This window comes from Motacilla alba, chromosome 4, assembly GCF_015832195.1.
Source record: "Motacilla alba alba isolate MOTALB_02 chromosome 4, Motacilla_alba_V1.0_pri, whole genome shotgun sequence".
NCBI lineage: Eukaryota > Metazoa > Chordata > Aves > Passeriformes > Motacillidae > Motacilla > Motacilla alba.
In genome coordinates, this window is record NC_052019.1 from 67,428,194 (window position 1) to 67,452,072 (window position 23,879).

A 23,879-nucleotide genomic window follows, 5' to 3' on the forward strand; every position below is an offset into this window, starting at 1 on the left:
CCTCAGTGTGAAGAAAGAAGAAGGGAGCTCAGCCAGACCCAACTGGGAAGAAACATTCTGAACCTGGTGACAGGGAGTTGTGTGCAAGACTGACAGGTCAGTCATATTTTCTACAGTGCTGTACTTCTGATCTTCGATGTTTAATTCCTGATGTACAGACGAGGGATGCAAAGGTAGAGACAGACATGGTGCGGTTTAACCTTGCATTTACCACACCGCAGTGAGTACCCATTCCATAGGAGAAATCTACCTTTCTAATCTATTGTATGATTACATTATTAGGATCTTGATTTAGGATCTGTATAAAGCACTGATCACTATTACAAACACTTTGTAGGAGCTTTCTTTATGTTCTTGCTCCAAACTCAGGCAAGTAACCTCTGCTCATTTAACAGTAAATTGTTTCAATCACAGCAAGTACCTTTTTCATTATTAATCAGCACAAATTACCCCAGTATTTGTTTCACTGGATGCATGTAAAACATCTCTGTGACTTTGTTTTGCTTTCAGTAGTTACACCACCGGCAATTAAAACCTTTCAGCTGCACAGATCATAGTTTCCAAAATTTACCTAGAGATTCTGTGAAACTTACTTCAGTGCAAATGCCAGTATGATTTAATAGAAAAAACAGATATTTTCACATTTCATCTCCTTGTGTATTTTATGCACAATTGCTTTTCAGATAATATTTATTTTAGTGTAGGAAAAGCAATTGAATGGCAGTAAAATGTCAGGAAGCACCAGGCAAAGAAACGTTCTGCTGGGCTGAAGCAGCTGTCAAACATGTCTTCTCAAAAACCCTGAAAACCATGTTAGCTGCTACATCTCAGTTTTTGTGCACCTCAGCAGTTCTTCGTTCTGGCTGGAAGCATAAGCGGCGAAACGACTGCTCACAGCATTCCGAGTTTGGCCATAGCCACGGAGTCCTGGAATTGTAACACTGTATGCTTTGGGGTCTATTCAATGCTAAACTAAGTTTCCAAATGTTTCTTGGCTCAGCAGACATTAACTGGACCTTGAACTTCCCATTTGTATTCAGTGGCGGGGGGCTAAACCTGCCATCTGTTTTGACAAATGTTTTCCATTGCCTCTGCATAGCTGACAGAAAACTAGGCATATTAGAAGTTTAAATGCTCTTTCTGAACCACCAAGAATTCTCTGAGTCCTCAGAAATCCCATCAGAACACAGCTAATTGTAATTCTGTTTGCAAAAGATTTTAGCTTGACATGAGCTGCAGGTCTTAATATCTTCCTAGCTCCATATCACTTGTTCTCTGAGCATCTGTCTACTCCTCATTCCTTTGGGGCAAAAATCTTCACTGAGTGGAAAATCATAGCTGCAGGCATTCGGGGGGAAAAAATCCCCAAAACTAAAAAGACAGCATCACTTCTACTTTTGTCTTCTGCACTTTTCTCTAGTCTGAACAGTCCCAGCTCTTGGCAGAACCAGGAGAGTCAAAGGAGCTTGATAAGTCATGGTATTAATAAACAAAGAAAGTGTCCGGAAAAAAGTAGTAATGAAAAGCTACAGTTCTTGACTTTTAGTGAATTTTTCTAGATTCTGTGGAAAATATGTCAGAATCAGACACAATTGGTCTTGCATAAATTGTCCTACAAGATGTGCATTTAAAATATTTGAAATGGAGCTGAATAACTAATTGATGCTACCACTGCAAGGGAATAAAGGAAACATGAAAAAATAAGGATGCCTTGCTAAATGAGCTCTTTAAGTTTGAGCAGATGAACCATGTCAGCATGGAAAAATACTCCTCTATCATTCATATCACATGTAAGACATCCTACCTGTGATTGCTGCCGTGCGCCACAGAGCCACTGTGCACATGAATAAATCAAATGCTATGCAAGACATGCAATTAAGTTCAAAATATACGGTTTCAGATCTGTTTCAGATGGGAAATTTATCCACACAGATGTAGCTGTCACTTTTTACAGACTGGACTGTCACTAACAGATTGTAACTAACAAATCCAGGAAAGCAATATTCCATATCCTTTTCACATGGAGCATTTGGGTTCCTGGTTATACTATAGGTTCAGCCATTATATATGTGCCAGGAGTCTGTGTGAAGGATCCTGAGAGATTCCCAACCTTCCCTTGGAATCACCGACCCTACAAGTGGTGACAGGGAGGCACAACAGGGAGGTTTTGCTCTTTCCAGATGCATCAGTGGTGTCTGTGCCATGCTGTGCCCCACGAAGCATTAATGGTTTCCAGATGTTGGCTCACAGGGTGCTGACACAACTCTTGCACCATTAGAGTATCACACAACAGTATTATGAGAAGGATCAGAAACATGGGAGAATTTTACAGCCTTTGGAATCCGCACTGACAAGAAGAGCAAAATATGTTGCTGTTGTAACAGTGACTTTGCTCAGCATTACTGCCTAGGATCTTGTCCAGATCAGGCTGTGCTGCAGCACCAGAAAGGAAGCAACCTTTGAATTCACTCTGCAATTTCTAGCATTAGTTATCATTCCTGAAATGCTGTGTAATTACTTAAGTAATATCGTGAATAAGTATTAGTAGCTAGGTCTGGTTGAAAATGATACATTCATTTTATATAAAATAGTGAAACTTCATTTTCTCTTTCAATGTATTTAAACACATCAATTTCCTTTCTGAAACAAAAAGTTCTTCCATATTCGCCTTTCTTACTTGTCTTCACTTATAAAACCACACTGAGAGAAGAGAAAAAGAATAGAGTAAAATTTAAAAACTGGTCATATGACTAATTTTTAATCATTATCAGATTGAATGATAAAACTTGCTTTAGAAAAAAAGACTGGCAAACATAAAAGTATAATCTAGAATTTGAAAATACAACAACAATTGTATTTAAAGACTTGAGACAGATTTTTGGAGGATTAATTGAAGCTTCTCCTAGCATATGTGAAAGATTTTAGATGCTGGGAAACCTGCTATTTTTCAGAGATATCAACTCAAATATAAAGAAGAATATAGGAGTTCTTCACTCACCTCATTTAGAAATTATTCCCTCATCTATGAAAGCAGAGACAACAACTCTGTTGATGTAAATGACAATAAAAGCAGCCGCTGATTTGTGGCTGTGTTTGTATTTAAAAAGGTGACCATGTAACAGGCAGTAAACACAAAACATGAGAAGAGGAGGGAAGCCCAGTGATAGTAACCATAAAACATTTAAAGGGCAAAACTAAGAAGAAATATGATTTGATCTGTTTTAGTCCTTCAGACATTTTTATATCCACATTTAACTAACAGGTCATTAATACCCACACAAATGTAAGCAAGGGAATTTTGAGCCGAGATGTCTTGTTCAAAGCAATAAAAGCTTTATTCACACTCTGCTCGTACCTCAAACATTTCATAACTTGGCAGCCCTGAACAAGTACTCTGAGAGCCGCCAGTCCAATTGCACAGAACGGAATCAGTCAGCATCTGTTCAAAAAATCCTTGCTCCGCTATGGAAAAAAGCAATTATCATTAAAGTTTTTCCCTCAGAAAAATCTGGCTACACATGAGGGGAAAAATCAGATAGCAAGCTGCGTGCAATAGAGAGTTTTAATTTTCCCTTTTTGCCTTCTAAGTAGAAGAGATTCCTTTAAGTGAAGTCCTTTTGCAGATTATAACTTCCTAAAGAGCCACAAGAGGATTTACTCATCCAAGTTCCCTTAATACAGTCCTGTCCTATCCTGAAACATTCTTAAATGCTGAGATCAGCAGATAGCAAGAACACATGTCAGAAGAGACATGTTCTTTTTCATTCAGGGGAAGATACCAGGGAGCACTTTTTCAAGTAGCTATTTGCAATTTGTCAGAAAGTCTCAGCTTCCCACTTCAAACAACGGTTTCTGCAGTTGAATTTCTTTGTGCAGACTGTGCTTCATAAAAAATAGAATATAACAGCAAATAAGGAGAATTAAAATATTAGAACAGTATTTTTACCAGCATAGTATTTTTAATAATTTTTTTCATTTTCTGGACAAATCAAAGGGGAAAACTTGTTTCTGTGATGACCATATTTTTAAAAAGAAAACCAAACAGAATCCCAAACAGAATGATGTCTTCCCAACCCTAAATCAATTTGTAAGGAATATTTCTATAAGGTTTGCATTTAGGCATGACTAAAGTTGTGATTCTCACAATACTCATAAGACTAAAAATGTCAGTGTTCTAAATATATGCAGTGATTAAATCTTCAAGAATGGCTTCACTGTCTTTGAGGTCCCCAGTTCTGATTTTCACAGATCAGATTTTTATTCTAAAAACACCACTATGGAGCTGGTGCTGGAGTGAATCTCATTTTGAACTGGGCTGAAACTAGTTAAGGTTTCTTTTATATTTTTCCCATACTAAGGGGAGGATCCTATAGTACCTAAATCTCATGTCCTTTAATGGTCTGTTGGAAGAGTCCCAGTGCTTTCAGTGGGAACAACAATTTTAATGCAGCATTTTTTAAAAATTAAAGATTATTCCTGAGGGTCTTTAGCACAATAAGCAAATGTCTTTGTTAGTATAAAATACACTCTGTGTACAAAGAATTACTGTAATACAGAGTTGGATCAGCAATGATTCAAAGAAAAGGATGCACAAAGAAGAAGCTGATAGGAGACACAGGCCAGGCTTTGGGAAGCCTGACTCAATCAACAACATGACTAATGATGTGGATCTCAGAGGAGAACACATTTTTGGGAAGTGCCACTTTAAAGATGACTGGTGAGACCAGGAAAACTGATGACTTACTTTGTCAAAAACATCTCTGAATGTCCATGCAAGCAGAGAGCATTTTCAGGATATATGAAAATAAGATTGTTTTCTGGGCTGACATTAGTCACTGTCCATGTATCAGGCTGCGGGTTGTGTGTGCCCTTGGTGAGCTCATCTTTCCACAACTCCAAAATATGTTGTGTGATATTGTGGCCCTAGATATCCAGTTCAGCAAATATTATTCAAGGTCAAACACTTTGAAACAATTTGGAGACAGCCACAGCTATCAGAAAAGTCTGGGTTTAATTACAGACTGCCCAAATAATTGACATCCACATCGGATTACTTTGGGTCCATGACTTACCTTATTATTTCTATAAGCAATGTGCTGTGTTTAGCAAACTTAGCTCATCATCGGTGATTTCAGTTTTGATTGGAAGCTCTCTTGAAAGTTTGACTGTACTGCCACTTGTACACGCATTTTCTCTCTGAAAAATGCTAAATTAAACTGATTTGCTTCAGAAAATTCCTGAGGCTAAATTTCTGCAAGGCTCTGGGCTTTCCCTGTGTTAAAAATTAATAGCCTCTCCTACTTAAAATCTAAAGTGGCTTTTAGTCACCAGAAAGTTTTTCATGTGCCAGTGTTATCATTTAAATAATCTCTTCTCACTAGCATTTACCTTCTGTTAAGTCATATGTATGACACATCATCTGTCTTCCAATTTATTAGCCTAAATATAACAAGTTTCCCCATCTTTTCTTATGTGTCAGACGAGCTGGTAGATTTCATCAAGCTATCTTTAATATTTCATTTTTACGTTTTTCTCCCATTTTCAGTTTCCTGCAAGTATCCAGAATGAGCTTTGTAGGTAAAGTCTGTGGCAGGACTTTTTGTCTGTGGCACGTGGCAGGGTCTAAATAGATCACCAGTCCCAGTCAGGAAGAAACAAAAGAGCACTCCGACTTCAGGATCTAAGTGAATTCAGAGTAACATCAATAAGTCAAAGGTGAAAATAAAGTCATCCCTTTGCTTCACAGAATGAATCAATTCTTATCCTGAAAATTGTTGCCCATCAGTTCTCTTGCTGTTCTTTGAGACACGTTCCTGCAGGAGAATATTTTGTACCAAATGATGAGCTCATGTTGAGAGCAGCCCTCAACAAAATTTCCAGATGGCATATGAATTATAACCTTCTATCATGGACTTAACAAGCCGTGGGCTGCTGTTAGTTGTCACTTCCAGGTTTCAGTGCCGTTTATATGCCACTAATAAAACCTGCTGTTCTTCTTAATAACAAAGCAGAACATTTTAATTTTTAAGGGATACACTTGGCACCCTACTTTCCTTTCTCCCTCCTATTACATTCCTGCCATGACTGTCTCCTGTGCTTTTTGAACATAATCAGCAATAGGTCAAATCTTAATATTTTATTGAGATTTTCTTCATACCCTTTTCAAGCAAAATCCTTTGAGGGAAGAACTACATGCCAAACCCTTATGCTGTATCTGTTCATTACTGAGAAAAGAATTCTTTCCTTTCATGGTTATTATTGTGAAGCAAATTCAGAGTCCCCTGTGAATAATACGTAAAGAGAATGTGCTCAATATGAAAATGCATTTAATGTTTTATTATATTTTAGCTGCGTGTTAGGTATCTCACCCCAGCCAGCAATTTATAATCATGTGCAAGAGGCAGCTTCCTGAATTTTGCATAGTTTAGAAATAGCAAAGCAGAAACAACATGGTGAGGGCAATTACTTTTAAACAACATTAGAGCAGAGCTTAGTGGATCAGTGCAGCATCTGCAAAGTTCTGCACATTAAGAACTGCAAAGCCTTCAGATGAGGCCCTGAAGAACATGAGCTACATGAATTCAGCCTGTTAATTGCAGAGCTTTTATTAAATTAGTTTTCAGCTAATCGTAAAGCAGATGTTGGAGTTGGGTCTTCCAGAGCTGCTTGAGAAAGTTCAGGGTATATAAAACTCACTGCTTGAGTGACCAGGAACAAGGCCCTGGTGTAAGCACAGTCTCAGCCCAGGACTCCTGTGCTTCCCCACAGAGTTAATGGGAGCACTCAGCACCTTGGGCTGGCAGGGATCATGGCCCCAGCTCCTTCTGGGCTGGCCAGACCTGTCCCTACAAATTAGGAGAGCCCTGAATGCAGGCAGTGTGTGCCAAGAGAGGTGAGGGTGCTGAAAGGTACCCCTGGAAGGCGAGGATGTGCAGATCTCCCATCAGCACATTCCTCCCCCCACAGCAGCATTCAGGACAACAGGACAAGGTCATCCTTCATAACCACAAAACTGCCTGGCCAGCCCATCTATGGATGGGATCTCCAAGGAAGTCACTTTAACCTCAAGGCCACACGTACAGCTGTAAAACATCTACATGGCCTGGAGGGAAGGCTCCCTCCTTCAGCCTTCAAGGCATTTCCCAGCACAAAGTGCAGCTGTTTGGGGTTTGTGCTGGGAACAATTTGGAGTTGCAGCTTTGAAAAGCCTTCACTTTTTATAGCTATTTGAAAAGTAAATGCAACTGGAAGTCACCACGGAGAGGTCAGCTAACCCAGCACTGTGGTTTGCACACTTCCTCTCGACACACATCAAAGGCAAACCCAAACAAAAAGGCTTTTCTTTGCACTTATAATTGGCACTGGGCAGAGGCCTGTTCTCTTATGTAGGCCCCTGGAAGAAAAGTAACCTGATAATGCAAGCTGGAAGCAGACAATTCAAAAGAAGTCGTGCACCCCAGCAGCTACACAGATGCCTGGCATGGCCAGTGGCCCCTTCAAAGTGATTAGAAAGTAGAGGAGAGAGGCACATTCAGAGCAGGTTACATCAGCTCAGCCTGGCAGCTCCAGGAGGGACAGTGTCACTTTGTCACCAAAGCATTCCCCTAACAGCCAGCTCTGCTCAAGCCTCACCTACGCATAGGAAAAAAAGTTATCCTGGCTGCAGGACAGACTGTACACCATGGACTTGGATCCCTAATTTCCAGGTGGCCCTTTTAGGCTCCAACTGCATATTAAACCCTTTCCTCAGAACGTTAGTCATGCTTAAAAGACAAATACTGCATGAATGCATATGAGATTCCAACATGCGACAGCCTTCATGCAAAGTAGAAATAAAATCCCAGTAAAGCTAATTTTGAGACTGTCTCCCTCTCAATTTCTGGGAGTAACTCCTGCTTTGCCTTTAGACATCTCTTCTCTGACTCCATGCGCTAATACAATTGGAACTATACGTACGTTGCCTATTAAGATGTATGCACAGTACATTCCTTTAATCACGCATAAGCTTCCTGAACTGTATTATTTTTCATCTGTTTTTTGAGTAAATAATACAGAAAAAAAATGCTGTGTTCTTCCAGTGTTTTGGAATGTGTATTTTGGGGTAAGAAAGTATTATCTTGGATTTACTGTACTTTGGTACTTCTGTCTCAGTTACTCAAGATCAAACCCAAATTCCCCCAGCCAGGGGGAGGGTGGGAATCACAGTAACCTGGGGTTACACGGTTCAAATTATATTTACAGTTGGCTATTATCAAAAAGATCCTACCATCAGTAAGACAACCAATCTCTGAAGGATACGAACCAAATTCTGTATTTTCTGTGAATTAAATCAGCTGTCCTGACTTTGTTTCTATACACTGGCAGACGTGATATGCCTCCAGAATTGGTATTATTGGTTTTAAGTTGCAGCATTTTGTTCTTCAGGGTATTTTGGAGCAGTTGCATTCAGAACAGCACAGTGTAGGTTTTGGAGTATTTTCCATAATGTTAGTGATTTTAGTCAGATTTTAATTCCTGCAGGAATGGTGTTATTTAATTTAAGAGGAACATCTCTGCAGCAGCTCTTCTGGCAGAGACAGCTCCTTCAGGAATCTCTTGTTTCCATACATATTGGGTCAGCTTCTCTCAGGGGTCAGTCCTGCAAACTCTTATTGGGCCCAGGGAAAGCAGCGCTGTCTTTGTTTTGGACAGTCAAATCAGATAACTATAACTCATTTCTTGATTTTTTTTTTTATAGTTTAACTCTTTCCTTTTGCATACTGATTTTTTTCTCACATATTTTCTGCTGTGAACAGGCTGTGAAATATTTTCTGCCTTCAACACACATCACAGGGTAAGACCTGTCCTTAGCAGAAGGAATTTTCAGACTTTCACATGCTATTCAAACCCCTCAGATTTTCATGCAAGTAGCTTCACAAACTACTCTGATAACACCAAACTTCCTAAAAAAATACCAGCCAATAGAGAGAGGTTCCCCAAAAGTCTCACTCATTGACCCAAAATTATAATTTCCCTCATTCTCTCAGATGTTTGAATCCCTACATAATCCAAATTGCAGAGCAGAAGTAATCCTGTGCTCAGAGGAAAGCAGAGCTGAAAGGTCAAACAAATCTCAAACTATGTTGCCTCAAGCCTTTCTGCTTCCAAAGGAGTGGCTAATGACTTGTTCTTTGGGAAGACTGGAAAGAGTTCAAATATGAAGGCGTGATTAAGAGAAGAAAAATCTTCCACACCAATTACAGCTTCCACGCTTTTGGCCAGAATCCATAACCCAGCTTCCAGGGGCAGCCCAATGACTTTTCAGTTGCCTTATGCTCCACAGGGTCAAAAGGATAGATGCATGCTATCAGCTTGCTATTTTATAAGTGGAAAAGAGAGAAATTGGATGGGCGGGCTGCCTCAGAAATTCTTTTGGAACATAATTGGCACTAAAAGTTTTCCCAGAAGAAAATGATTCAGGTTACAAAATTTTCTGAGATCGAGGACTGCATGCAAGCTATGCTTCTCTCCAGCTCATCATCACTATGTCTCCAGTGCCATCACAGCTTCAAAAAAAACCTTCAAAACACAGGAACTTAGAATAAGGTAACAAGTTCCAGCACTTTTTAAAGCATCATGCTCTGCATGCTCTCATTTGGCAGCCTGCAGCTTTCCAGAACTTGTTAGCATAGCATGCTCTTCTCTCTGCCTTTGTCTGCTGCCTTTTTGGCTGACACAGCCAGAATTGCTCACATCCATCCCAACAGCATCCAAGGAGTTCTCCAAAGTGAGAGCTTGTGCATTTACTGATGGTCGTCCAATGATGGGGACAGTTTCAGATCCTGACAGTGCCCTAAGAATTGCCAGGTGAGTGAGAAACGTGAATCTGTGGTGAGGGCATAAGAATTTTAGGGAGCAGAGCAAAGATAGGCAATGATAAGGCATTGTACTGCAATACTCAGAGCTGCAGGAATAAATGCAGAAATTTGAGAAGGACACATCAGGATCACTGTTACAATTAGGTCCCATCTTTCAGGGTTTGTCACCAATTCAGTGGATAAAAACCACAGCTCTCATGATTCTCCTTTGTGCTCCTGTAGGTTTTTTGCTTTACCTCCACATTACTTGACCCCAGGAGCAGTTCAAGGGTGAGGCAGGAGGAAAGAGTGCAGAAAGTGTTCCAATGGCTCCAGCTGGAAGAACAGCTCCTCTGAGAAAACATCCATGTAGCTGCTGTAATTTGCATTAGATAACATCTTGTTCCACAAAACTCAGAGAAATGATCCCATTTCATTGATGTGATAAAAAGTAATTGGAATCACCCCTGCCTTTTTCTGCATGGATCATCAACAAAAAGAAATTGGGCCAGTGTTTGAGGTTTGACAAGCACTTGCTGGTTTTTCACTCACTGGCTTTATACAGCTGTGATCAGCAGCACGTTAGGGAAGAGTGGAGCTGGTATAGATATTTCAAGTTCACCAGCAGTAATTAGATCTGTGAGCATGAATATAAATCTAAAGACCTGACACCCAAATGGCTGTTTCTGGGTGTATTTCTATTTACTGTCTCAAGAGCCTTCTTTAATCTCTTGTAAAACTGTGGATCTCAATCAGATTAAACCCTGGAATAAATTTCTAGTCTTTTCCGCTTCACGCCCATGGAAATGATTTAGCTGCATTACACAGCAGTTCCAAGGACATGATCCACAGATATCAGAAATGGCAAGAACGTACCTAAGTAGCAAACAACCAGCACAGCCAAGGTCACACACACCTTTAACTTAAGTGGCTGCGCTTCAGTTTCCCCTTCAAGCAGACAACCAAATATACAGTTTGCCTTAACAGAATTGAAGACACTTATAAGTGGAATTTCCTTTTGGATTTCCTCATTTCCTCACAAGAGCACTAATACATTATTTCTCAATTACATTCTGTATTTTGGCACAGTTTAACAGAGTGGGAGGACAACAAACTTGGGTCCTGTGAGGGAGGAATGCAGCAGGCAATGATCAGAACATGGATGTGACTGCAGCCCTTTGCCTTTTTTTTTCAAAGCAAAAGTTTGTCAGAAATAACTGGGAAATGGGTAGTGAGAGGATGAACAGCCTGCAGGAAGACTTATAAGCAGGATAAACAACATAATGCAGTCAATAGCCAGCATGTTCTGCTATTTCTTTATCCATATTAAGAGTCAAGTATCGATTACCCGTACCATACAGCACATTTTACAGAGTGGCTCCAGGAGACCTCAAATCACAAATACACCCCTGACATTCTCCTGAATAAGACGACAGATAAGCAACTATTCCTACAAAACAGCAGCAGTGGACCAAAACAAAGCTGAAAAAAAAAATAAAGCCTTCTATAATATCTTTTAAAATTGTTTTCGAAACAAGGAATGTTAATAGATTAATCATAAGTTAAACTTCAAGTGAAAATACCATCAAGGAGTGTTGGTAGCTCTAACAATAAATATTTTAAGTAAAATGCAAAAGGAAACTTTAAGCTGGAATACAAATTTGCTTTGTGACTTGGGGCCATGTCTTGTCTCCTTTGTGCCTCTATGAGCCCAGCTGGAAAGTGTAATAATATATTAAGAAACACAAAAACAAAAAGCAGGCCTGCAATGAGATCCAGATGCTCCATTAAACTGCTGTTCCCCTTAAACACCTTCCAAACCATAGCTAAATAGAAATACGCCTGACAGCTGGATTTTAGGCATGCCTGTGAAACCATGGAACAGTCTTAATCTGTTTTCCAACAATTAGAAGCTACCATGCCTCTTCAGGAGCTGGAACCACATCAGCTCCTTCTATCCATAACAAGGTAATTAGAACAGAACTACAGGGATGCCACCTCAAGATTAAAGGATCACACACTCCATGATTCTCTGTTTGTACAGTAACTTATTGTGTGGTTTACCTTGGCCAGGCAACGTGCACTCTGAGACTGCTGCATGTTACATGAAATTCAATCTTTCCACTGTTACCATGTCTTTTCCTGGCTTTTTAATTCCTGCCCTTTCTGAACTTTCTATGGGGTTTTCTCATCTTTACCTGTTTAGATCACACCATTTTATCAAAGGCTGTTATTGTATGTACTTACAAAATGGTGATTGGAGCTGAACCTGGGCATACAAGAAATTATGCTCAAGTGTCATTATCTCAAGATGTTTTAGTGAGAGCTTTAGCTGGATATACTTCAGCTGCACAAAAAAATCAGCAGAAAATGGGAAAAAACTGTAGGACTGCCATGTAACTAAAAACTGATACCATCACAGACACAGAAGAAATTAAACTTGCATGAGTGTCTGCAACACCACTGCTTTGTGTCTGTGGTGCTCAGCTTTGCTACAACTTCCTTTCCAGTATCATTTTTGTAGGAGGCATTTGCAGTACACACTACCAAGCACTAGACTTCCTGCAGAACATTTGTCAGTTCTGCTGGCTCAGATTGCCCTGCTAGGATCTCAAAGTGAAGCACATGACATGGGGCTCCTTCAGAAGCAGTTTCTTCTCAGATGTTAAGGACATGCCTATGAAACCCTGAGTGCTGTTGAAGTATTCCACTTGTAGTGAAAGTGCTCAGTTAAAGTGTGACACCTACAGAGGAATGCCTTCCTGCAAATGAGTAAAGGGTGCCCAGGGCATCCCATAAAATGAGGAATTCCTAATGCTGACCTTACTGCAACTTGGGAGAAGTGCTGCTGAGCTCTGCTGGTATCCTTGAATGCTATTTTCTTGCCTCAATAGAAAAAAGTCCTAGTGAATAACTTTACCCCTTTTCTCTGAAAAAGTTACAACCTCAGCATAGGCCAGAAGCAAATACATCTCTCAGAACTCAAATGATCACCATCTCTTTTCTAGGTGAGCACAGTGCTCCACATGCTCTTATTTCTTATTGTTGGTAACAGGATACACTGGCTCCAGGAGACTTCAAGCTCAGCATAACTGCACATGATAATTGCCATTTTCTTTAAAACATCCATCACCACTTAAGTAGATTATCAGGCTCACAGCTGAAATAACAAAATGCAGTTGCTTCCCAAAGGACATGGAGAGTGTTAAAACATGACATTGCTAAGTGGCAAATGACAAAAGACAACCAAGGGAATGGAAACTGATTCACACCAACTGGAATGAAAAAACTGCAGTCACTGCCAGCATGCTGAGATCCATCAGAGGCCCTAAGGCGTGTTCTCCATAGGAATATGGCTTCTCCCATGCAATTCCCAGACTCTGCAGTGGATGGTCCTGCCGTGTCCTCAGGAGCAGCGCCACAGCTCATTGCCATCTGGTGGCTGAGAATGGCTGAGAGTGTTTAATACAGCCCACCTTGACTCCTGGGATTTGCATCGTTTCAGGAGGGTATTTCTAAGTTTACTGCCTCTTACAGATCAGCCCCTTCCCGTGGTATTGCATGGGAATGCATTAAACACCCACAGCAGCAACTGCAACCGCAGGTGAATATCTATTTACTAGCAGTGTCTAAGGTAGCATGTTGCTAAAGTGATTCCCTGCTTCCAAAGCAAAGTGAAATCGCAGTAGAAGTTTCCAGCTGAGAATGATATGCAGCTAAGCACAAAACCTGAACTGGGACCTGCACCTCAGCAGTTGCCTGATGTTTACATTTTATCACAATGAAAAATGTTATAGATTACTCAAAACAAGGGCACAGGCATTTACTAAGAGACTTTCGTCTCTGCTCTGCATATGGCCCACTAACTTTAAATAAAGAATAAAATTGATACAGGCAAAAAATTAGCTCCATTTTTATCATAGCCTGAATCTTGACCCTTAGAATGCAATACAGTTTTCTTACAGCATCCTAAAAATTACTACATACCCTTTTGCATCTGTATTTCTCAAGCTGGTCTACCCCTAACCCACCCTTTCCAAAACTGGGCAGCTGGATAGTTGTGGCCAGACAATTGTCAGTTCAGCTACCAAAAAAATGCTCTTTAAAAGACAAAGCCCGATGTGAATACCAAATTGTGCAAGTGCCCAAGTGAAAATAATAAAATCATAGGCTTGACCTTGCTCCACCCATTCATTTTGGGCAGAACTTGCCTGGAAAAGTTATTGGGTTTGACCTCAGTTTGAAGAGATGAAGCTAGATGATGTGGAGCAGGGCCTTTGATGTCAGTAAAGTTATGCCTGATTTACCCCAGCCTAGCCAAAGTTAGAATCTAGCCTGGGGGTAAAAACATCTTTTAAATTACCCAGGCTAGTCCTCCTCTGTGCAGGTTTGTAGCTGCACCACAGTGGCTGTTCTCCTTTCCCTGTGACTTGGAGTATTTCATTGTTTCCTCCTGGCCACAGTGCAGGAGAGATCCTCAGGGTCACAGTTTTCATGGGACAGTGAAGGGAGCTTTTCTTACAGACTTCCCATGTGATCTCCTTTTCCTGCATTCTCTTCTAAGTGTTTGCATCTCCAGCTCAGCAGAACCAGGGAAACCCAATGGGTGGAGTAACATACATTTTCTCCAAGTCTGGAAAGTCAGTGTGTTGTTCAGAAGTAAAAAAATGTGAGAGATCAAGATACAGGTTGTATTTACTTTGGTGATCTTGAAAATCGAGATTCTCCTGCCAGCCAGAGGGATTAATGCAAGCCTAATTGTTCAGGGAAGGAATGTGTTAGTGACAGAAGGGATGATGAAGTAGGAGTAGAAAAACCCCCTAGATCAAGTGAATAGTAAGCAAGTTCATTATTGGTTTTGACTGCCAAAACATCTTTCTCTACCTGCCCCTGCTGATAATTTAGTAAATTACATCCCACAGTGTTTTTCCTCCCTGTGTAACCACACAGAACATTTACTTTCCTTTGCCTTGAAGCATCAGCTCAGTGCAGGAAAGCCAAGTGTGCTGAAAAAGGCTTTCAGGCACACACTGGCAGATGCACAATGGTTGGTCACAGCACCTGGGACCCAGCTCTGGTCCCAAAGCCTTTTGAAGGCTGCCTGGGAGCTGAACTGAGTGGCTGCACTGAGCACATTTCCCTGGGGCTCAACAGAGAGGCACTGGACAGGCTGGGAAACCTCAAGTCAGACACCAAGAATATGACCGCAAAAGGCCACGAGCATCCTGTTCTAATGTCGACACTAGCCCTGCCTGGAGCAGAGGAATGGGACTAAATCACTTCCTGAAATCCCTTCCAACATAAATATTCAGATATATTACCAACATCTTTAAAATTTCACTCTTTTTTTAAACATTAGTTTAACACAAATAGCGGAACGGAACCTCTCCAGAAATAAGCTGTGCACTATTAATAAGCATACTGTAATAAAAACTTTAAGTGAGCCTTAAGTGACCATTAAACACATAATAATGCACTTTCCTACAGACAGCAATGAAATTGAGCACTAAACACTACAGGCAGAACAAAATCATTTAGCAAAGATGCCTTGAAAGCTCATTATTAAAATAAAAACAAAGGACATTTGTTCTCCCTACATGGGGTGCCATATGAAGAATTCATTCCCACATTTCTACTAGACACTGGTTTAGCTGAAATTACAGAGAGCAGAGTCACATATAAAGCTTCTTAGAAGTTGCAGGAGAGATCTTTGCCTAATAGAGAATATTGTAGGATGCTCACATGCTTTGTTTGCAGCTTTTACATTTAGCAACAGAAAACACTGGCTAGACAATGAGGAAGTAATACTGTAAAGAATATTGTTTTCTGGCCAGGTAGACAAAGTTCCTTTTGTGATACCATAACCTTGATTTGTTTGCTTTATCACTGCTTGTGTGCTCTGCAGCTCTCTGTTATCAGACTTTTCCAGGGGCTGTCTTAGTCACTGGTGTGACTGCGTTCCTGCTGCAAGCACAGATTCATGGATGAAGCCTGCTATAGGAAGTGGAAAAGTCTGTCATCAGTTTTCTCAATTCATGTTGCTTTGCTTCATGCACAACACAAGCCAGTCAGTAAGAAACTGCTTCCCAAGATGAGTGGACACCTGAGGGTGGGAATGGACTATATTATTTATCTTAATCAGATAAAGCTCATCTGAATCAGCCAGAAAGGCCAGTATTTCTGTGACAGAGGTTTCAGATATACACCCCACCCCAAACAACCAAAAGTTCTTGCTGACATGGAGCTACATAAAATCTAAGAACAAGTTCTTTCCATTTTCAATTTGATCAGCAGATGCATCAAACTTTTTCCCCTGTGTGGTGTCTCCCCTATGGGTCTACACCAAAAATGAGGTGATGTACCCTGCACTTCCAGCCCCTTGTTGTTCTTTCTATACTATAAGTCCAACTACCCTTAACCCAAAAAATAATTATTTCCAGTCTTGCTGCCTTCTCTGTGTCCTGCCCAACTGCAGTGACATCACAGCCACAGCTCCCGGCACTCGGAGATGATGGGAAAATATAAACAGTGCTCCATCTGCAGTTCATTTGCTCTCGCTGTGAAAAAGGGACCAAAACAAGCTCTTGACTGATGGTTGGTTTCCACAGTTTGGTGGCAACAGCTCTGCAAATGAACTATTTCAGGCAGGAGCTGGTGGCAGTTATTTGATAAAACACAGCAGTGCTGATAATACATGAGGGTTTTTTTAAATGTGGACTTTGTAAATGATAGGATTCAAGGACAAACTTGTCAGGTCAAATCTGCCCCAGGTGCTGAATGTGTAAAAGCTGAGAGGTAGAGATTACTGCAGGGAAGATTAATGGCACTATTAACATGAATCTGTGAAGCTACATAGCTCTGCTCAGAGGAAAAGTTTGGGTTGCAGGCATAGTAAATGAAGTCTGGGTATGCTCTAGGCATATTTTTGTTCCCTTCTGTGTACAGAGATATTTTATTTCAGAGTTATTCAAATATACTCAAGCTGTATATGTGAACTTTAAAAATTAATGCATTTTAAAAATTCTTTTAGCTAATGAATCAGCTAAAAGGTAAAATCAGCAGAGGTTTGCATCAAAATATCTTCTATTTAACATTATCCAGCTAACCTGTACTGAAAGTGCAAAATACAGCAATATGCACAGCTGCTGCCTGTAACAGAACATGTTTTCCATGCTGCTGCAATGCAATCAGTGTGTGATATTTTCAATTTTTATAATTTCAAATATGTAAAAATGAGCTCTGATTCTCTTCAGGAAAACCATTCTATAGGTCATCAGGTGTGAAGTACTCCTGTATAGAGAACACACTTTTTGTGTCAAACAATAAGAAGACTTGACGCCATTGTGGACAATATTCTTTCCTTCTGAAATCAGCCAAGACACTTCTCATTTCATTACTTCACTCATTTACATTGGCTGAGGGGATGGCACCCAGGGGAGGCAGGGCCACCCAGAGAGAACGGCAAAAAGTTTTTTGTTCCCCTGACTTCAATTCATCCTTCATTTACAGCTGGTCCTATTGCTGCCAACACTGTCAAAAAAAGTTTTGAGGACTGCTAAGAGGTTTTAGCTGATCTTCCTGTCATTCAACAATTTCAGTTTCAGGGACCAGAAGCAGTTTTGGGGGAAACTGGATTGTGAGAACACGACCCAAATGTTCCTGTGTTTAATGGAAAGTTCGCCAAATGCAGTTCACTGAGTTATTTTTCAGTCATTCCTGAATTTCCAGAGATGAATAACTGATTCAGTCAAACATAAACATAATAAATTTTGTAATCTGTTGAATAAAGGAGTCTTCTTTTTTTTTTCCTGATCACAGCCTGAGGTTCGTTTGGGGTTAGTGGAAATGCACTGTGATTAAAGCACTGCATATCACTAGAGCAACATCCTGTTCCCTGGTCAGCCCATGAGGATTGTTGCTTGCAATCGGTTTGCAAAGTTCCTGAATATTCATGAGCTTTATTCTCTTCAGATTAGGCTGAACTCTTGCACTAACTCTGGAGACCAGGCTGTGAATATGCAGTACTCAGCTTTCCCATCTGCAAAATGGTTTTCTTTACATCACAGAGGCATGAGAAGCATGAATTAAAATACTGCTCAGGTAGGGAGGGCTTTTGAAGAAAGGGGTATGTAGGGACTGTGCAAATTCACCCAGTGTGTGCAGGGGTTCTCGTGCCTTTTTCCCCCACAAGAAGTTCCTGGCATGTGATGTGTCCATAATTGTATGCCAGGACTACTTTTCATGAAAGCTGCTTCTAATTTGGAATATTATAGGAAGGTTAAAGAAGGAGCCTGTTGGTCATTAAAGTTCAGTGCTGCTTCTCCATTTATCTCTCAAGTACCTTGCAGAGCTCCTAATTGAAAGTATGAAGTTCTGTACTAATTCATTGAAATATTTAGTTTAGAGCCTTTTATTCCTTCTTTTTGCAGTGAGCAACTGGAATTGCAACTTTTGTTTTTACTAAACCTGTATTCATAATGGCAACCCGGATATAATCTCTCCTTTCTAGCTGCTAACTGCTTGTTGCAATCCCCTTGGACACACCAGAAATGCAGGATGAATGAAGGCAGTGACAGTATTAATCCCTGTGTCATGCTTTGTCTGGATATGAAATTTCAGGATATCTGCTAAAACCCAAAATGGCTGAGTAATTCCATCCACCTCTCCTTTCCTCATAATTATTTACATGGAACCATCAGGAGACAGCGTGTCATAATATCCATTCATTCTTGCAAACCCCAAACAAGGAGAGAGCTGAGCCAGGACTAAGTCAAACAGACAGAGAAAGAGACAAGTACATCCGGCTGGGAATAAACAGCCTGCTTTTTGCTTCCTCTCCTGGAAACCTTCTTGACTTTTGTTCTATCTCAGTTTATCCTCAGAGATGGCCTGCTTTGGCATTTGTGTAGCAGTTCAAAGCATCCTCAGATTTGGGTGTCATTAAAAACCTAAATGTTCAAGTGCAAAAGCAGAATTGATTTTCAGAGCTGACAACCCATTGCTGTATAGATGAGCACAGGCTGAAGGAAAGAATCCTGATTGTATAATAAGATCTCCATCTACAAAGCCAATACCAACAGGGGTGAGAATGACGAGCATTCCTCGCTGCTCTTCTAATGTTTGAAGCACCCTGCATTGTAATGAAAGAAAGCTTGGGAAAATATGCACAAAAAATTGAATCAAACTGGAAATGCTGTTTGTCTCTAGAACACACTTGGGGAATTAATATTAGAAACCTTAATTTATTTTATCTGTCTCCATGCCATGGTAACTTGCTGTGTATTTTTAAGTGCAATAAAAAGTTCAGTTTATTCTTCTCTGAAGTTATTCTAATGGAGTCAGTCATCCTCTTTTAACAAAATTGCAACAGAACATCACAAAAACATTTACTGGGGAGCCTGAAGAATGGTAAACAGAAAGAGACTTAGGATTTAACAGTAATATTTGTCATATTTGTCACAGATGGGTAGGTACATTCAGTTATTTCTACTGACTCCTCTAATCCTAAACTTATGTTCCAGACGGAGTTCTCAAAGATATTTTTACCAAAAGGAATGAATTTTCTCAAAATTCACTCAGTCACCTTTAAAAACTTCATATAGAAAACACTGTTACTGAAAGGTAAAACAAAACCAAATTTTATCTAATGTTTTAAAGAAAAAGGTTTCTCTGATTGCAATTGGGTATTCTAAAATTAAATCATTCAGCAGAAACATGAGGGGTATTTACAAGGTAAATGCTACTAGAAAGATAAAAATCTAAGTATCAGTGGTGGCTTTCAGTGGTCTGTATACGGCATTTACTTTGTTAATTACAGTCAGTTAATCAGCGTTAACTCATAGAAATTAATTTTGTAATTTATCTTTTTTGTAATTTATCTTTTATGTATCTTAGTTATAGTTCTCAGGTTTCTCCTGGCTGAGGGAACTGAGCTTTCTTACAGAAAGGATTTCCAAAGGTTTCCATAGTTCACAAATCCTGCAGCAGCAGCTCCATGTCTGCTCAATTACTCTACAGTTTAACTTAAACAGCATTTCAAGAGAAGGTGAGAGTTTGCTTTTGCAGATTTCCTCTGCACATCTGCCCAGACTAAATCCAGAGCTCTTTTGCTTTTAGCACACAGGCTTGGAAATAAAAGGCTTGATAGTCAAAGGGTAACAAATATGAGTGTTTTTCTAGAACCAGACCTGTGTGGATAGGCACTCACATGTGCATAACTCTTCCAAATTTGAAAGAGCTCCCAAATGTGTAAAATTAGGAACCTTCTTTTTCTGGTGGCCTTGAATGAACTGGGCTTGCCCATAAACAGGGACCAAAGATAGAAGTTAACTATATTGGGAGGTTTTATATTTTTTTGTGTAAGAAAACTTATCTTTCAGCTACATTTACCCACCTCAAACAATGAGATCACCACAAATGTATCTGCCTTGCTTTGGGAGTAAATCAGACACTATTTATATCCAGAGCTTTGAATTTTTATTGCCTAGTAACACAGGACAAGACAAAGGAGATAAAAGAAGGCGAAAGTAGTTCATAGCTTTCTGATAGTTGGTGCCTTTTCCCCATCCTGGAAAGTTTTACAAACAACTGTTACTTGTTGCTTATTGCTTTATGGGTTTGAGATCTCATTCTGAAATTAGTGATTTGAAATTTGGCTTGAGGACACTTCCCAAATCCGGTACTTAAGCTTTAATGGTGCAAGAGTAATGAAAGGGCAGGAGATGCATACATTATTGTAAATAAATAGTATGATGTGCCAGGAAAAATGTGGAAGAGAAGTAATGAAAGACAAGTGTTCTACCAGGATTTAGTGAGCTCCATCTCAGACTGGCACAAGCAGAGTGAAGGTCTCCCATTACAAACTTGAGCAAAGCTGCAAGGAGCAAAGCTGTGAGCTTTTGTTTTGAACTGAAAATGTTTTGAGACGTTACTTTTCAGGAATTTATCATAATGAAGAAAAACTACATTTCCCTGCTTGCACTCTCTCATTGTGATTTTAATAAATTAAGGTAAATTATCCCAATTAGATATTTTTCTTAGCATTTTTTTTCCATTTAGGGGGAAAGAGATGACTGTTCTGAGAAGGATTTAGTGCAGGCACTCAAGCTGTGCTGCTGGAAAGGGGTAGTAGCAAGTGAAACAGATCTCGAATGTCAACTCATTCTTTTTATGTTTCATTTCAGTCAGGTTTGAGTAAACCTGAGCAAATTGAAGTGTGTGCATACACACATCCTTCTGCTTACGGAATGTAAAACTCCAGGAGAGCTGAAATATTGTGACAGAGAACAAATACAGAATTGTATAAACAAGTTTCATTGCACTTGGTAGTCCTCAGCTAAAGCTTTCGTGTATCCACATAGTGCCAGCCCCAATAAAGACAGCATTTAACAAAACTGAATGTAAAGTCCAAACCTAGGATCCAATTACATTTTAATGTATAAATAAACTCTGGAGGCAAATATTTCATTGCTAATCTGGGCACAAAACGCTCAAGATCTGACCCTCTTGCTCAGTTTTCTGCAGATCAAAGAATGCCCTAAACTTTGTCATTATTATTTTAAAATTCTCTTAATTAAACTCAGAACAAGCTGTAGCTAAAAGGCCATAATTTAAGTGCTTTAGACCATGGAGATGCAGCTCTGAGGAAAAGAGTGTTTTTGTGTTGCTAGGGGAACCCTTAATGTGCTATGGCACCAGGAACGTTTGGAAAAACAAGAAATGAAGCAGAAGTAAGTATTCGGCAATGAAAAACACGAGAAGATTAAATCAAGGTCTAGAACTCCAAAAGAGGGAGAGCCTCAGCATTTTAAAGAGTATTTTAGAAGAGTGGTATAATGTCTGTTTAAAATACTTATTTAGAAAAGTTATATTTAGTTATTTCAGGGGAAAAGTTTAGACCTGAACTATTGCCAGAGATTGCTTAAATTAAAGGACTAATGGTACTCTGAAGAGTCTCAGATGTCTGATGTCCAATCTGTGGAAAGGTGTGGACTGGGATGTTCCACAACATTTTCTCAGAAATCCAGAAATCCAGAAAATGTCTTCTGGGAAAACATTTTTCTCAGAAATTCAGAAATCTGAAGTTTTTAAACTTCAGAATTTGTTATTAATCAGATCTCATGAAGTCTGTCAATCTTATATGCATTGTTGTGCCACTTTTTACAGTAATTTTCTCCCAGAGCAATACAAAAATCCTTTTGAACCAAAGCCTAAACAAATACTTTCTCCATTTGTTATGGATTGAAACCACTGCTTTACATTAGAACCAATAGTTATGGGGTCAGGGGCTCAGCTGAGCAATGCCCATTTATACCCACTGTGCAGATAATCCATAAAAGATGGAGAAATGAATGTCAAGGAAACAAGTCTTTGTATAGCTTGAGTATAACAGTGTGAATAACTGAATTTTTGGCCAACTGATCACACTGTGTCACTTAGTGTCACCGAAGTATTAAGTGAATATAACCAAACTTAATCACAAGCATAGTTTGGTATTCAAAATTACACTATCTAAATTTTGAAACAAAACATTTTGACCAGTCTCAGAGAAATCTACTTGCTTGGCTAAAAATTATTTGAATAAACAGCCTGAGGTTACTTCATCTTTTCATTGCCCTGACATTATCTTGCTGCATATATTTGAAAATATTACCAAACAGATTGGCAGGAAAGCAATCCTGATTCAGAAGTATTTTATACCCAAATGATTGACAAAATATATGTTTAATCATACAGGAACTGAGCACTGCTTGATAGAAATCTTCCCGTCTCTCACAACATCCACAGAGCAATACTAATTTACACCAGATGCACATCTGGCCTGGCCTGTGTAAAGAAGCTGTTGAGGTGGAATTTATTATTTAAACTAGTACAAACCTACAGACTTATGCAATAAAATTAAATTTGGGTAAAGGATTGGTTACTACTTTCATTATCTACTAACGGAGGCTTATTTTTACAGCAGACAGAAATCACAAATAATTGAAATCAATATTTTTGCTGCTAACGCAGTGTCAGTGTCATTCCACCCTGCAAGTATTTACCTCTGAAGTGGGTGAGTGACATGGCTAAACATGGTGACAGAATAACCCAGCACCTCAGGTTTCCTCCCTGCTTTTCTACAAAAGCTGCACACTGCCACATGGACTAACTCTTCATAGAGAGATGAACTTTGAGATAGCACAATGCCCTGAAGAAGTCATAAACCCTGAAAATCAGGGAAGGTGAGAATAGAAATATTTACCACATCAGGCTTTTTATGAATCAAGGGTTGCTGAAGATACTTTTGCGACCAAGGCTTGAGCTTAGCAAGTTTTTAAAGAAAAATAGCTTTTGCATCAGTCCCTTTTCCTCTCTAACTCCCCCAGTTCTGCTGATTTTTCTTCCTCCTTCTGCTTCCTTCCTTCTTTTTATCAGGATATAAGAGGGAAAGGATAAGATGGGGCTCCAATTATGTCTTTTTTTCTGTATTTGTTTCTGTTTTCAAAAAGTGGGACTAGTCCTGAGGGCAGGTGACTGGTGCCCCCTCAGTGACTGAAGAGGATGTAGAAGAGCAGCATGGTTGGCTCCCTATTGTCCTGCCTTTCCTAAGCAAATTTTATCCTCCCTACCCTTAATGGAGTTTGTCTGGTGTTGCTATTGATAGGTCTGAGTGATTATAAGTTTTAATGTAAGACCTGAAAAAGATAAACAGAGTAATAGAATATTAAGCTGCCATGTGGTTTTCCTTAGCTTCCACCTGACATTCCAGAGATTTAATTAAATTTCTCCAGTTTTGGCTGCTGCTGGGAAGCGTGATGGAACAGAGAGGGATCACTGGAGTTTGTGCAGTCCTTGCCAGACCTGAGGCACAGCAGTGTGAGAATGTGCTGGAAAGTCCTGTGGAGAGCCAGAGAATACAAGCAACAGTGTAGTGCATCTTCACCCCCACAGCATTGAACACCTACAGTATTTTCCTCACATTATTTTTCTTGGATTAGTCTGACCTTTTTTCCAATGTGATGCTTGTTGGGTAATGGGGCATTTAGATAACAGCTCTAATCA

General features: G+C 39.8%; 1 protein-coding gene across 4 annotated transcripts in view; it reads left to right on the forward strand.

Moving 5' to 3' along the window:
* The window catches only part of PDE5A (phosphodiesterase 5A), a 104,544-nt gene that overhangs the window by 2,743 nt on the left and 77,922 nt on the right, over window positions 1-23,879 (forward strand). For all 4 annotated transcript variants that reach the window (XM_038136760.1, XM_038136764.1, XM_038136759.1 and 1 more), the window contains exon 2: window positions 7-96. The gene's annotated coding sequence lies outside the window, so the exon portion shown is untranslated. The remainder of the gene's footprint in view (window positions 1-6; window positions 97-23,879) is intronic.